The 13,618-nt window shown below is 40.2% G+C and overlaps 1 protein-coding gene across 1 annotated transcript in view; it reads left to right on the plus strand.

Moving 5' to 3' along the window:
• LOC115597797 (proline-rich proteoglycan 2-like) overlaps window positions 1–13,618 on the plus strand; it is a 114,478-nt gene that overhangs the window by 27,377 nt on the left and 73,483 nt on the right. The gene's annotated exons all lie outside the window — the stretch shown is intronic.

Raw genomic sequence — 13,618 nt, forward strand, 5'->3', positions numbered from 1 at the left:
ATTGTAAAACATGCACCAACCTTCTCTGCAGGTGGAAATTGGTGAGTTCACAGAGTCTGTATTTACATTAGCAGAAAAATGTAGCTTACTGCCTGTGTTACAATACAGACTTTCCTCTTCACAGAGAAAAGAAATGTTATGACCTGGCCATGCTTATTTCTTGTTTATGTTTCAGAGTTGGGTCTAACATAGCTGTCATCAGGAAAATGCTTTGCTAACATGAATCTTTACGTTCACTAAAAATTTAGATGGGGCCTATAATTCATTAAACTGCTTAGTCTGTCAGTAGTTAAAACAGCTCAGATGTCAATTCACACAAATTTCAGTAATGCAAGATATACAACAAAAACTTGCCTCAGGTAAGATATGCAAGTAGGAAGCATCAAGACACAGTTTGACAAGTGTGATAATCCAGTAACCTGAGCTGAATTCAGATGTTGGATATGAGACATTACACATAATGGCAGAAGTTAGCAGTAGTGGTAAAGCAGAAGGCTGTCAGTAAGATGAAAACTAGGAACAGATTTTGCAACAAAAAAGGCAAAATCTCATGTAAAAGAACGCATGAGAACTTGAGGCTAACTGTGGGATCTGTTTTGGGTATAGAAAGTAGAAATTTAGGTTTAAGAAAAGAATTTTCATAATTATTAAGCAGCACAGAGGTTCAGCTTTCCAGAACCTTAAAAATGGCAGAAATTCTGCCAACTCTTACCCACTAATAATAATTGGACCTGCAAAGTATGTTAAAAATGCATCAATTCCTAAAACTTCCTGGTTAGACATTGAGGGCAACAAAAGCAAAACCCAGGCTTCTGCTAATTTTAAGTTTTAGTTTTCAAGTTTATCTCAGTAATTCTAGGTCAACCTGTAATATAGGGAAAAAGAAAAGGTCCAAAACAGGATTAGATCAAAGGTTAACATGACAGAGGTTGGTGACTGGTTTGTGAAATATGCTTATTTTTTCTAAATTAGATATACTATATACATGGTTTATTTATTCCTGAGGAAATTTTTTCAGGAGATTTTGCACCCTAAAGCCACAGTACAATGTATTTTATCAGTCCTCTTTTCATCTCTAATCAACATATTTCCCAGGAAACTGACAGACTATTGTGCCTTTTGTTTCATTAAAGCAAGAAAAAAAATTGTGTCTTGCCAGAAAAATATAACCATTAGAAAATACTTTCGGTAACAGGAAATGCATATAGGATAGTTCTAATAGAATAATTTGCTTTTATGAGTGCTGTTCTTATAGGTCTTGTGAGACAGATGAGAAAGGATTTGAAGTGGAATTAGTGCCTCATTGGACTTAAACGCATCAGTGGGTAAAATACTGAGTATCAAGGTTTTTTTTTTAATTGCATCTGTATGCTAAGAAAAAAACAAAGATGAGTTCTGCCTAATTTTGGCACATGTTGACAGGAAACAATGATTACTTTCACTACTGCTACTGGTTATTTGTTCCAGGCTACAAAATTAAACACAAACAAGAGGCAGATTAAAGAGGTGTGATTTTGCTTTGCCTTATTAAAATAGGAAACTAATATGAAAATATTTTAAATATGTTATTCTGGCTTGTCTGGGGGTTTGGGCCATATGTATTGTAAGAAAAGAAGCTTAATGTAGCATGTTCAAGGAAAAAAATTCAAATTAATTCTGTCCTGCTGGCAGTTTCCAGAGTATTGGGTGGTCTGCTATGGTATCTTCATGAGCACTCTGGGAATCTTAAACTGATGACTCAGTTTCAAGTACTACTGGCTTGGAGAAAGAAAAATGTTCAGAGTTGTTGATTCACAAGCTACAAGTGGGCAAGAAACAGAAGCCAGACTTTCCTTCCAGCAGGACTTCTGTGGGTTCTGTAATGTAATGTAGTTCTGAGTCCACACTACACAGAGCCTAATGGAATTTCCTCTCTGTCTAGTTTTATTAGCCTTTCTGGGAAATGTATTTCTGGCTGCTGGATCTGCAGACTGGGCCTGTGACCAGCAGCTTTTTTGCCTTTTGCACATACAGAGAGGTGCCACAGTTCATACTTTCTCTTTGCAGCTCCATGACAGCAAGTGCCCACTGAGGCAGGGATCTGTCCTGCCAATTTTACTTCATCAGTCTCCTGGTATTTCAGTCATCATTTGTAGCCCCAGATCATGATATGACTGCATTCAGCTCCAAATCCAGTGTACAGCCTGACTTACACCCATCATACACCCTGACTTACACCCTGTCTTATCCATCGTATCTACACAAGCCCCACTGATAGGTAGCAGTCCATACCCCCTCACCAAAAGGGTTCTGAACATATACTTCCCGTGTCCCTATAGCTGTACTAGTCTGAAGACACCACAGAAATCCTAAAACGTGCCTTCAGGTACAGAAATGTTCATTACATGGCATTCCCAGGTGGATAGCTTCATAGAAATCATACAATACCATGTTGGAAGGGACTTCAAAGATCATCTGGTCCAACCTTGTCAAAAGCATGGTCTAGACAAGATGGCCCAGCACCCTGTCCAGCTGAGTCTTAAAAGTGTCCAGTGTTGGGGAATCAACCACTTCCCTGGGGAGATTATTCCAGTGGCTGATTGTTCTCATTGTGAAAAATTCCCAGCCCTTGGCACCTACTTTAAGAGCAGGATCCAGACCAAGGGTCAAGGTATCCTTAAGAATTTGTAGATCAGTGAGGCCACTCAGGCTAGAAGGCTGGCAATAGATAGGGGAAGATAAAAGTAGAAGAAAAATGATGAAGTGAGGTAGAGCCAGGTACTGACAGGACCAAAGTCCCACGTCCTTACTTATCCACCCACAATGCAAATCACAGGCTTCCAGGATGATGTCCCTCTAAAGCAGGAAACACATTTCAGCCCCAGAACTTTCATAAGTCCATGGCTAAGAGTATGAGGTGCTTGATGAGAAAAAGCTTCCAGTGGGAGAAAACAGGAAGGTGTAGGGATGATACATTAATGTTCTGTGGAATTATAACTAAGTACAAATTAATTTCTAAATGTAACAACCTGTCACATGCTGTGTTTACCAGACACCAAAGAGATATTATTCTGAAACAGGAGACAATATATGGGGAGTAGCCCTTCTCACTCCAAGCTTTGTTTTCTGTCTTCAGTGGAAAATGTACACAGGAAACTGTAGAACAGAACTATGAACTAAGCCTACCTTCTTGTTCAGTGCAGCATGCTTTAAGTGTGCTTTGTCTTGTGTTCTGGTAGTATTTGAAATCACAGTGAGAGGATGTTTGGGATATTTCAGGGTGATACACAGAATGAGACAGCTGGTGCTGTCAGCAGATGGTTACTTAGTGAACGAGGGGGGAAGATGTTAAAATAAACTTGAGAGCTGGGATCCAAGACACTAGTAGGTGATGTGCTGTTTTAGTTCTCCTGAATAAAGCAATAAATGTAGTCATGAGCCAAATCAAGGCCCAGTTCATTACAAAAAATTTGGGAAGAATTGAGTGAAGGCCTCTGTGTGTCAGTTCAGTTCTTGACAAACTGGCTGATCCTGGAACATTTCAAATAAGGCAGGCAGCACAGAAGCAGGACTTCTAGGAATTGCCACTCCTTATTCCTATTCTCAGAAATATTAATATCCTTGCTTAGGTCTTGAGTGGGATTTTCACACCTTCCCTTGAAAAAAATTGTACATATCCAACAGATTTTGATCTGCTTTACTTTCTTCTGCTGACCTTTTATTTTATTTCCACATGGTTTTTGTTTGAGTTGAATTGTCACAAAAATAAATGGATGTGTTTGAAAAGAGTGTTTTTGTTCTTTTGTTTCTTTCACCACATAGGTCAAATTAGCAGGAGGTCCTACTTTTCTTGGGAAAATGGTGTGAAAAAAAGATGGAAGCAAGTCGTTTGGCAAGTGATAATACATAAATAGCTTTTCTGAACACCTATTAAATGCACTGTTATGTTATTATTATCCAGTAGAGCTGGTAATTGGTTTATTACAATTTTGAACCACCAGTTTGTTTTTAATATGGATGGCTTGTCCCTCACATTGAAGTGAACTACACTTTACTATTTGTGCCATGTACAAGCGATACAGCTGTGTCAGGAATTCCCAGAGTTCACAAGTTTAATATATTATGAAAAAAAAAAATTTCAATGTTGCTTTTTAATGCTCCATCTTAGTCTAGAGCTGAATGGATGGAAAGGCTCAGTGGAATATTTTTTTTCATTTCATTTAATTAATCAACTGTTGAAAAACTCTGTTACTTCCCTACAAAAAATACTATGGAAGATTTCAAGTTGTGGTTTTAAGATACCATGAGAATGTCCTGTCTTAGTTGTTATTACAGAGTATGTGCTGACTGGAAGAAAAAGGCTTTGCACGTCACTTCTACCCTATAAATCTTCAGATGGAAGAGGTCACCTACATGTATATCTAGTAGTTGGTTGTATCTCTGCTACCTGTATCTCCAGATTAGTGACTTTCTTTGAGAAACAACTAATTGGGAGGACCTGATACCTCACTGTATACTCCCTTACCAAGATACTTCGGCTGTTCTGAGATGATGTGAAAAAGGGGTCCAGGAAAGATAGATATCACAAAATCATGGAATCACCAAATGGTTGAGGCTGGAAGGGACCTCTGCTCTAAGTCCTCTGCTCATGAGGAGCCACCTAGCACAAGCTGCCTAGGACAATGTCTCTAAGGAGGGAGACTTCACAGCCTCTCTGGGGAACCTGAGCCAGTGCTCACTCTCGGAGTCAGAAGTGCTTCCTTGTGTTCAGATGGACCTTCCTGTGTTTCAGTTGGTGCCCATTGCCTCTGGTCCTGTCACTGACCACCACTGAAAAGAGCCCTGCTCCATCTGCTTTATACCCTCCTTTCAGATATTTGTACACATTGACAAAATCTCCTCTGAGCCTTTTCTTCTCTAGGCTGAACTGTCTCAGCTCTCTTAGCCTTTCCTCTAATGAGAGATGTTCCAGACTTTTGTCATCATAGTGGCCTTTCTCTGGACTCTCTCCAGGAGCTCCGTCTCTCCCTTGGACTTGAGAGCCCAGAACTGGATACAGTACTCCAGGTGTGGCCTTACCAGTGCTGAGTACAAGGGAAAGATCACTTCCCACTGCCTATTGCCTACACCTCCTCATGCAGTGCAGGATACTGTTATCGTTTGCAGGAAGGACACAGGGATGGCTCATGTCCAACTTGGTGTCCACCAGGACCCTTAGGTCCTTTTCTGCAAAGCTGCTTTCCAGCCAGTCAGCCCCCAGCACGAACTGGTGCCTGGAGTTGTTTCTTTCCATGTGCAAGACTTTGCACTTCCCTTTTTGAACTGCATGAGGTTCCTGTCAGTCACTTTCTCCAGCCTGCTGAGGTCCCTTGGAATGTCATCATGGCCCTCAGGTGTATCATCAAGTTTTGCTGTTTTTCTATCATCAGCATATTTGCTGAGGATGCACTCTGCCCCACATCAGACAGATAAAATAGACATTTCTCTTTGGCTCTTATGGATGTATGATCTCAGGTTAGAGCTGCTTTAACCTCCCTGTTAAATCATGCAGAAAAGATGGAGATTTGCAGAGTCAGTAGCACCTCCACGCTGAAAGCGAATAAACTTCAGATGGGGTAATGTGTCACAGCCAGTGGAAACAGAAAATAGATAATTTCTAACTGATTAAAAGTGTGTTTCTATTAGCTACAGGGCAGTAGGCTGACAAAAGATGAGGTCAGCTCAACTAAATAGGAAGAAAAATAATTCCTCTAGTTCAAATTTTTTCTCCTAACTGTGGTGGAGAAAATAGAGGGATGTGAGAATTTCAGTGAAGAGGACTGAGATTTAATTCTCTGGACTTCTCAGTGATTTTGACAGCCATGTTGCTGTGAGAACTACCCATGCATTCATATTGAAAAAGAGCCAAATCAAGCTGTTTACTGAAGTGAGAAATGGTACATGTTCTTATCCTTAAGCTGCTGCTAAAAGGCAAAGGCTAGAGAGCACTGATAGCTTAATGCTCACTTCAAGAAATGATCTTTTTAGGGTTTATGTCAAATGCCACCCTGATATTATTTTTTGTTTAATTACTTGTTCTAGGAAGAGTTATTTGAAGATGGTAAGTCGAGTATCACCATATTTTGTTAACATTGAAAATTCATGACATAGCTTTTGTAAAGCTGTGTAGTTTGCAGTTTCCTAATTCCACCAGCAGCCTCTTACAGAGATTTACAGCCCAGGTCCTGTAAGGAGTTACATGATTCTCCCGAAATCAAGCTTTACAAGAAATGTTCTTTCTGCCCTCTCGTGGCCACAGACCAGTTTTGCAATTTTGCAACAACGGGATTTCAGAACCTAGCATTTTGGTTATCCCAAATATCTTGCTTTTAAAGAACAAATGTAAAAATTTCTGTCTATGAACCAGTTCTCCTGTGTACATTTTATGTATGTATAATGATCATATGAGTACAGCACCTGACTATTAAGATTGTCAAATGAATTACATAAAATTTTCTTAGTTTTACCTCATAACCCAGAGTATGAAAATGTGACTTGCATTTAGAAGTAACAGGTAAGGATCATTAATTTTCTAGCCACTGAGGTATTTTAGTTCAGGGGCCTCTGCTTCACTTAGGCCTGTTCACATGAAAATTGTTGCATAATTGCATGCAGCAGCTTCTTCACACCTTCCATGATTCTTTAATTTACTTATAAGTTAAATAGCTCTCAGTCATACGTCTCAGCTCTATGTCATATCAATCAATCAATAAATGCATCAGTTCCAGTGGAGTTACTTCAGATTTATCTGTAGTGAAATGAGGCAACCAGGTGCCACTAATTGCCAGGGAGTGGGCATAAGCCTGTGTCAAGCCCACCTGTGCCTGATTAGGGTGGGCCCCCACTGCGCATGAGCAGGACCAGGGGGCCAATAAAAGGTGAGGCTTGAAACACAGGCTCAGCTCAGTCCTGAGCTAGCCAGCAGAGAGATCAGTTGCTCTTGGAGCAACAGCACCGATCCAGGCTGGTCAACCCTGAGGGCTATAGGCTCAGAGCACTATTTGCGAGTCTCTGCTAGAACACCTGGTTGGACCTCAAAACGCCATGCCCTAAAAGAGGTTCGTCTTGCTACATTTATCCAAGACACATGGCAGGATCAGGCCAGTTGATGTTTTACAAAAATCCTGTACAGTTTAAGGGTTAACATCTATCCCTTGAATGAATAATGCTGTCAAATATAAGTTTATAAAGGGTTGTATTGTTTCAGCTAAGGCTGCTGCTTATCACATTTTCTGACAATAGGTATGCATGCTTGCACAGTGACCTCTTGTTTGCTGGAAAGGATCTCAACAAGAAATTTTGTAGCAGACTATATAATTCAATGTGAGACTATGTAATAGTGTAAAACTATATAATTCAATGATGATTTAAGGGAACAGTATTGTGCAAAACAGGATTACATTATTCACTGTCAGGATTTTACTAATAATGAGAATATTTTGTTGTATGTTGGAAAATGAGGGAAAATGCCATTACTTTATATATTAGCTGCAATTTTTGTCCTCTCTGCCCCGTTCATAGTCATCCCAAGTTATAATATTCTCCTCTTTGTGTTTTCTGGGATAATTAGGAAAATCACCACTGGACAGGCACAGTCTGTGCTGCTGTTGTGGCAAAGCCAAACTGTGCACTATCTGCACTTAGCAGGAAAGAGAAATAATATCCAGAAGGAATTTATCACTAGTTATACATGTGAGATGTATAACTTTATTTGAAATGGGGGTGGGCTCTGCCATCCTCCAGGCCACCCCTGGGGATTCATGACTTCAGAAGAATACATTTGTTAGAAAAAGTCTTAAAATTTAGAACTTCAGGAAGCATATGGTGGTGGCTGAGCTGGGACAGGACGCACCTCCTGAAGATGGTCTGCTCTTTTCCCCTCTCCTGCTCTTTCCACACGAGACTGACACTTCTTTTCCAAGAGCAACTCAGCATTACTTGCTTTCACACTTCTTTCAAGATTCCATAAGCTGTATGTGATCCCAGCATAACTACGCTGAAGGTACTCCTGTGTGCCTTCACTGGTATTTAATTTCTTCACAGGCAACTAGATTAAACTTTTGACTTTTCTTTCATAGCTGCAAAACCCCCAAACAGCTCCTGAATTAGGCTGAACCATTTAATTTGAAATGCCTCTAGAGGGAAACGCAACTTGAAGTTGTCAGAATTGATGGTGGTCTCTAAGGGCAAGTAGGTACTTTGTCAAGAATGTAACTACACTCAAAGACAAGTTCAGTACCCACATATTTCTCTTATTTCCCCAAGCCTCTCTTTTCGACAGAAGCATTCAAAGAAAGTTTGTCTGCATCCTTTAAAAAAGAATAAAAGAAAATCTCCATATATCACATGTGCTACAGCTAATTCTAAACACTTTCATTACCCCAAGATGGAGAGTTGAGCAGATAAGAGATGCAGCTGATTTTTATAAGTGCCTCTCCTTCACTAATTCATGCAAATGGGAGTGAGCAGCACATGGAGCCCATCAGACCTTACTGGCTATGTTCAGCATCTCTACAAATTGTAAATGTGTTTGTTTTCAACTGAAAAATTTAGTATAGGGCTCCTCAGAAATATAAGGTAACTTACTTCAAGTTTCAGTGATTCAAAAGAATTTCTTTTCTTTTATGCTAGGAGGGGTGGCTAACTGCATGTAGCAAAAAGAATTTTCAAGGTTTTTCTGATGTATCTCTGCCTGAATCACCTGACTCCCTTGTTAAGACTTGCAAACAATTGAAATAACCTTCTGGTTTTCCTTTTACTTTGTGTGCCATCAAATAGGTTGGGTGTTCATAAAGGGATCTGATAAACTTGAATAGCATCTAATACCTTCTAGTGTTAGGGAATTATTATAACAATGTAATTTTCTTATAATAAAAATACAGTGGTAGTCTACTAATATACCTGAGTTTTTTGAAAGCCTATATAGAAATATTTCTTCCACCAGTTAACTCAACAGCTCTAAGTGGATAATTGGAATGACATTTGTGAGAGAAACCTATTTTTTTATGGTTTTCCCAGAAATTTTAGTTGGACATAGTTCCAAATGTCTGGCTAATCACTTCATAGGATCCACATGCATAGGTATCAAAAAAAAAAAAAAAGTTTTACACCATCCACCATTCTTTGAGAAAAAAATACACAGAAATATAACTTTTTTCCTTTCCAATAGTACAGATTTTTCTCATCCATATTCTGTGCTACAGAAGATTGAAGTGGCACAAGCTGAAGCATTTCTACATCTTATGCCATCAGGAGAGTAGCACAAGTGTGAGTTGGATATCTATGGGTGTCCATCCATCTGTGCTAGATGGGTGCATGTCACTAATAAGAACATATACAGCTCCTGCTAATGGATACTCTTCAATAGGGAATAATTTTTTAAATGTCTTCTTTAGAGTTTGGAAATTTCTAGTAGTCTGTGATGACAAGGCTAGCCTGGTTGTCATCTTTTGAAGAAAATGTGAAAGGCTGTTGCAAAAGCCATCAAAGTGAATCAAAGACTGACAGACTTATAAATTAATCAGTTGATTGTCATCTGTCCTCTATAAGCTAAGGTCAGAATCTAAAACCTGGTGTCATCTTTGCATGGAGGCTTTAATAACAGACATAAATATTATGTGTATGGCAAGTAAAACTGGGAGCTCCTGAACCCTGCTAGAATTCATGCAGCTAAGCCTCGACAGTCTGTCACTTGATTTACTCGAGTCCTCTCCTTGCTTTCTCCCAATTCATGAATAATATCTATGTATGGATAATAAATAACCTGGTGAGTAATAGCTGTAGCTCTGTATGTTGCCTGCTGTGCCCCTTCTCCCCTTGCACTATCTAGTGATTGTTTTCTTGGCTCACATGCTCTGAAGCCAAACAGAAATTTTGCACAGCATAGCACAATTCCTCCTCTATCTACTTTTTACCTACCTCTTCCTCTGCTGAAGGAAAATAAATCAACAGCCATCAATAATTGTGCTGTGGAGCTCGCTATAAGAGGGCAACCAAATTTTACTTGCTGGTCGGCCAGTGTTTGGACTTCTGATTTCCTCCCATAGCAGCTATCATTAATGCCAGTTGATGTGTACCCTTTCCCTGTTGCTAGGTGATACGTGCTTTAAAAAAGCAGCATCTATTGCTGCTCAGAGATTCTCACAAATCTTGTTTGCTCTTGGTTTATATGATGTGTAGTGAGGTTTGCAGGACCAGAAGACAACTCAAAGTCCAGGGGATTTCCTGCTGCTGTTCATTTGACTATAAATCACATAAAGGTCCCACAATTTTCCTGACTAAAAGAAGAATGACATCCTGTTCTGTTGGCTGGCAGTGACAAGACTTCTACTTCATAGGCTGGGTCTTGGACTTCACTCCTGTGAGAGTCTGATCTCACTGGTTTGAAATTGTCTCAAAAGAGCAATTTTAAAGTGAATAGCCCTGGCTAGGGTGGAGGCCCTGGCCTGGCCAGAGCTGAGCAGGGAGTTACACCTGGAAAGAGATAAGAACTAAGAACTAACAACTAGGTGGAGATTACTCCCCTTTTCTGAGGGCCTGCACTGCTGGGGCGTCCCTCCAGACACGATTACCCCGTCCAGGGTGGAGGAAGCCACTTTGATTGTACTGATGCTGAGGTACCTGGCTGAGGGGGCTGGGATGGAGCGGGATTAATGCCTGGAAAGAGGTAGGAGCTGTGTACTGGAAGCCCCCCTCCAGGCAAGCCTGTTTGCAATGGCTCTGATGCCAATGACCCTGGCTTCTGTTCCTTCTGGAACAAAAGGAACTCAGGGGTATATATGGCTGTCCATGCTGTGGCTGTTTTGTCCTCTCTTAACCCACCGCCATCTCACATCAGACCCTGTCCAGGACCAGCGCCATCTTGAAGAAACTCACTGGACAGCTGGGCCCCTGGTGGTGACTCTTGCTCTCTCCCTCTTTCTCTCTCTCTCTCATTTTTCTTCCCCCTTTCTTACCCTTTTTTTGTCCACTTTTCTCTCTCTCTTATATCTTCTTTTCCTCTCTACCTCTTTTGCCTGGCTCTATAATTTTGCTTGTGTCAATTGTCAAACAAAAGTCTGCTTGCACCCGACCCTTCTATGGTTGGACTTTGTTTCATGGATCCAGAACAAAAATAAATTTTAATGTTACCTTGGACCATAGCAACTCCTCAACTATTTGTTGACCAGTATCCTTTAGTATAGTCTTTGCTGCAGTACCCAAGTGTTATGTTGTGAAATGGTCTTTTACCAGAACTTGTTAGAGTTACTTGTTAGAGTTACTTGTTAAAGTATTTTCTGGGACTCAGAGAGAAGCCCAAAGATTGGTATAGGACTCTTGCTTTCAAAAGGTACAATCTCATTGTCTTTAATCTATTTAGATGCCCCTATCTCTTTGATATTTCAAATCAGAAAGACTAGATATTCTCAGGACTGTGGTATCAATATTTTGGACTGAATTACATTCACCAGCCACGGGTTGAATAGTGTTGTGTTTCAAGTAGCCTCATTAACTCTGTAGAGGCACAGCAACTCAGGCTCTGTCTCATCTGTGATTTTATCTGATAAGAAGGATCAATTTGATTAGGTTTTTTTTCCAGCTGCCTCTAAAGATGTGCAATGTGAGGATATCTGATTACTGATTATTCAGCATAAAAGAGCAAGACAAGAGACAGGAGAAGTAATAAATTAAACATTCAGATACTCAAACCCCGAAGAAGAGGAGATAACAAGACAGGAACAAAGCAAAGAACCCTTGGATCACTGTTTGATCGGGTGTTAAAGGAACCACTCAGACCCTTGAGGAGGTTCAGCCAAAGCTCTCTGACTGGTTATCATGGATCTCATGGGAAAGAGCAATCTTGGGATGGGAATGAGATATTTGAGAGGGCTTGTGGTATCACATAAAACTATTAAGGGATGTTTTAACAGATGTGGGAAAATGCTAAGTTGTTTTGGGATGTTTAGGAGAGAGCCAAAGACAGCCAAAGGGAGGGATCAAGAGGGGGAAGAACAAGCATGGGAAAATGGAGAAGTAGGGGGATGAAAGAGGTCAGCTGCATGCAACCAAGCTGCTGTCATTTTTTGTCATGCTTTACCCTGTGCCTGATCATCACAGTGTGTCTTGTCTTCTTGTTAAACTCAATAACTGAATGTTTCCCTAGGTGAGTGTGCTCTTTATTCTGTGTGCACGTGTGTGCTAGCAAATTTCAAGCTATGCTACCTGGTGAGTAGAGTGAGTGATCTGAGTGCCCACAACTGAAGATAGAGACCAAGGCTTGAAAGAACCTGCATGTCTGGGAGCTAGCAGCTGTGAAGGCAGGTTGTCTGGATACCAGCTACTGAACAGACTGAGTATCTAATAGCTGTTGATGAAGGGACCCATTTGTGTGTGTGTGATTCTAATATGAATTTAAAGCTGGTGAGCAGAAGAAAATGTGTAGGAGCCAGCAACCAGAGGGATGATAGGTTGGGACAAAGGAGGGACCAAGGGTCTGAGAGCCAGCTGCTGGGGGGACCACACATTCAGAACAGCTACTGGAAGCATATGTTTGCCTGTGTTTGGGTGGGAGGTCTTCAAGAGAACTGGTTAGCCTGAGAGTGAGAATTAATCCATTTTTATGTTTATGGCAGTCATCTGTGTATGTAGAGGCTGTAAATGTGCTGCTTTCTTGTTTGTTATCAGTCACTGTGGCTGTATAGTGTGTGTACGTAGGGTGCCTCTTCTTGGGGATTCCCACCATGCAAGAAAGAATCCCTTAGATCCTGTAGATCACCAGAGTTGCCATCCCTCCAGAAGGCATGAATTCAGCTTCTCTTCAATGCTTACTGAAAACTCAGTTTTGGAGGAAGCGCAAGCACACAATACCCACTTAGAAGGAAATGTTTTCATGAGAAATATCAAATGGAAATATGGGCTTATAACGGAGTAGCCTTTCTGGGTGTGTATCCGGTGGCTGGAATTTCATTCACATTAACAGAGGAATCAGGATACCCACAGGGCAGATCTTATTGGACATGAGGGAATGTATTTTATCATATATAGAACACAAGAGAATTGTGTCAGGATATGACTTTCATTAGATGTTATTCCTCTGCGGGGGTCCAAGGACCTTGGTTTTATTTGTGGCAAGTCAAATTTCAGATTTATATATAATATGATTCATAAACAATGTAAATGTGTTTTCTCTACATTTTACTTGATTTTCTTTAGCTGCATGTGACACAAACACTACTGATGGTTTTGATAGTGCCTCTGTTATCACTTTGCAGTCTTTGTTTTATTTGTAATATGCATCTTTATTCACACTATGCTTCTTCTAATTTTGATTAAAATTATTTCAGTTATACAGCCATTCTGAAATTAGGTTTCACAACCAACAGGACATAAGTGGCACAGAAGCAAACAGAGTTTATAGTACACTGCCATTGAAGTAAACTACTACAAGTCATTAAAATTATCATTACCTTACGTATCAAGGGTTGTACAGAATAAATTCATTATTCATAACATGAAGACAGGCTTGCATTTCAGTTCTTCTGTATTTCCTTTCCATGACCTTTAGTTTTGAAAACACATTGCAGCTTTTCTAAGTCTCAGATTCTGTCTTCATGATTTCATT

The sequence above is a fragment of the Calypte anna genome, chromosome 2 (assembly GCF_003957555.1).
Source record: "Calypte anna isolate BGI_N300 chromosome 2, bCalAnn1_v1.p, whole genome shotgun sequence".
Taxonomy (NCBI): domain Eukaryota; kingdom Metazoa; phylum Chordata; class Aves; order Apodiformes; family Trochilidae; genus Calypte; species Calypte anna.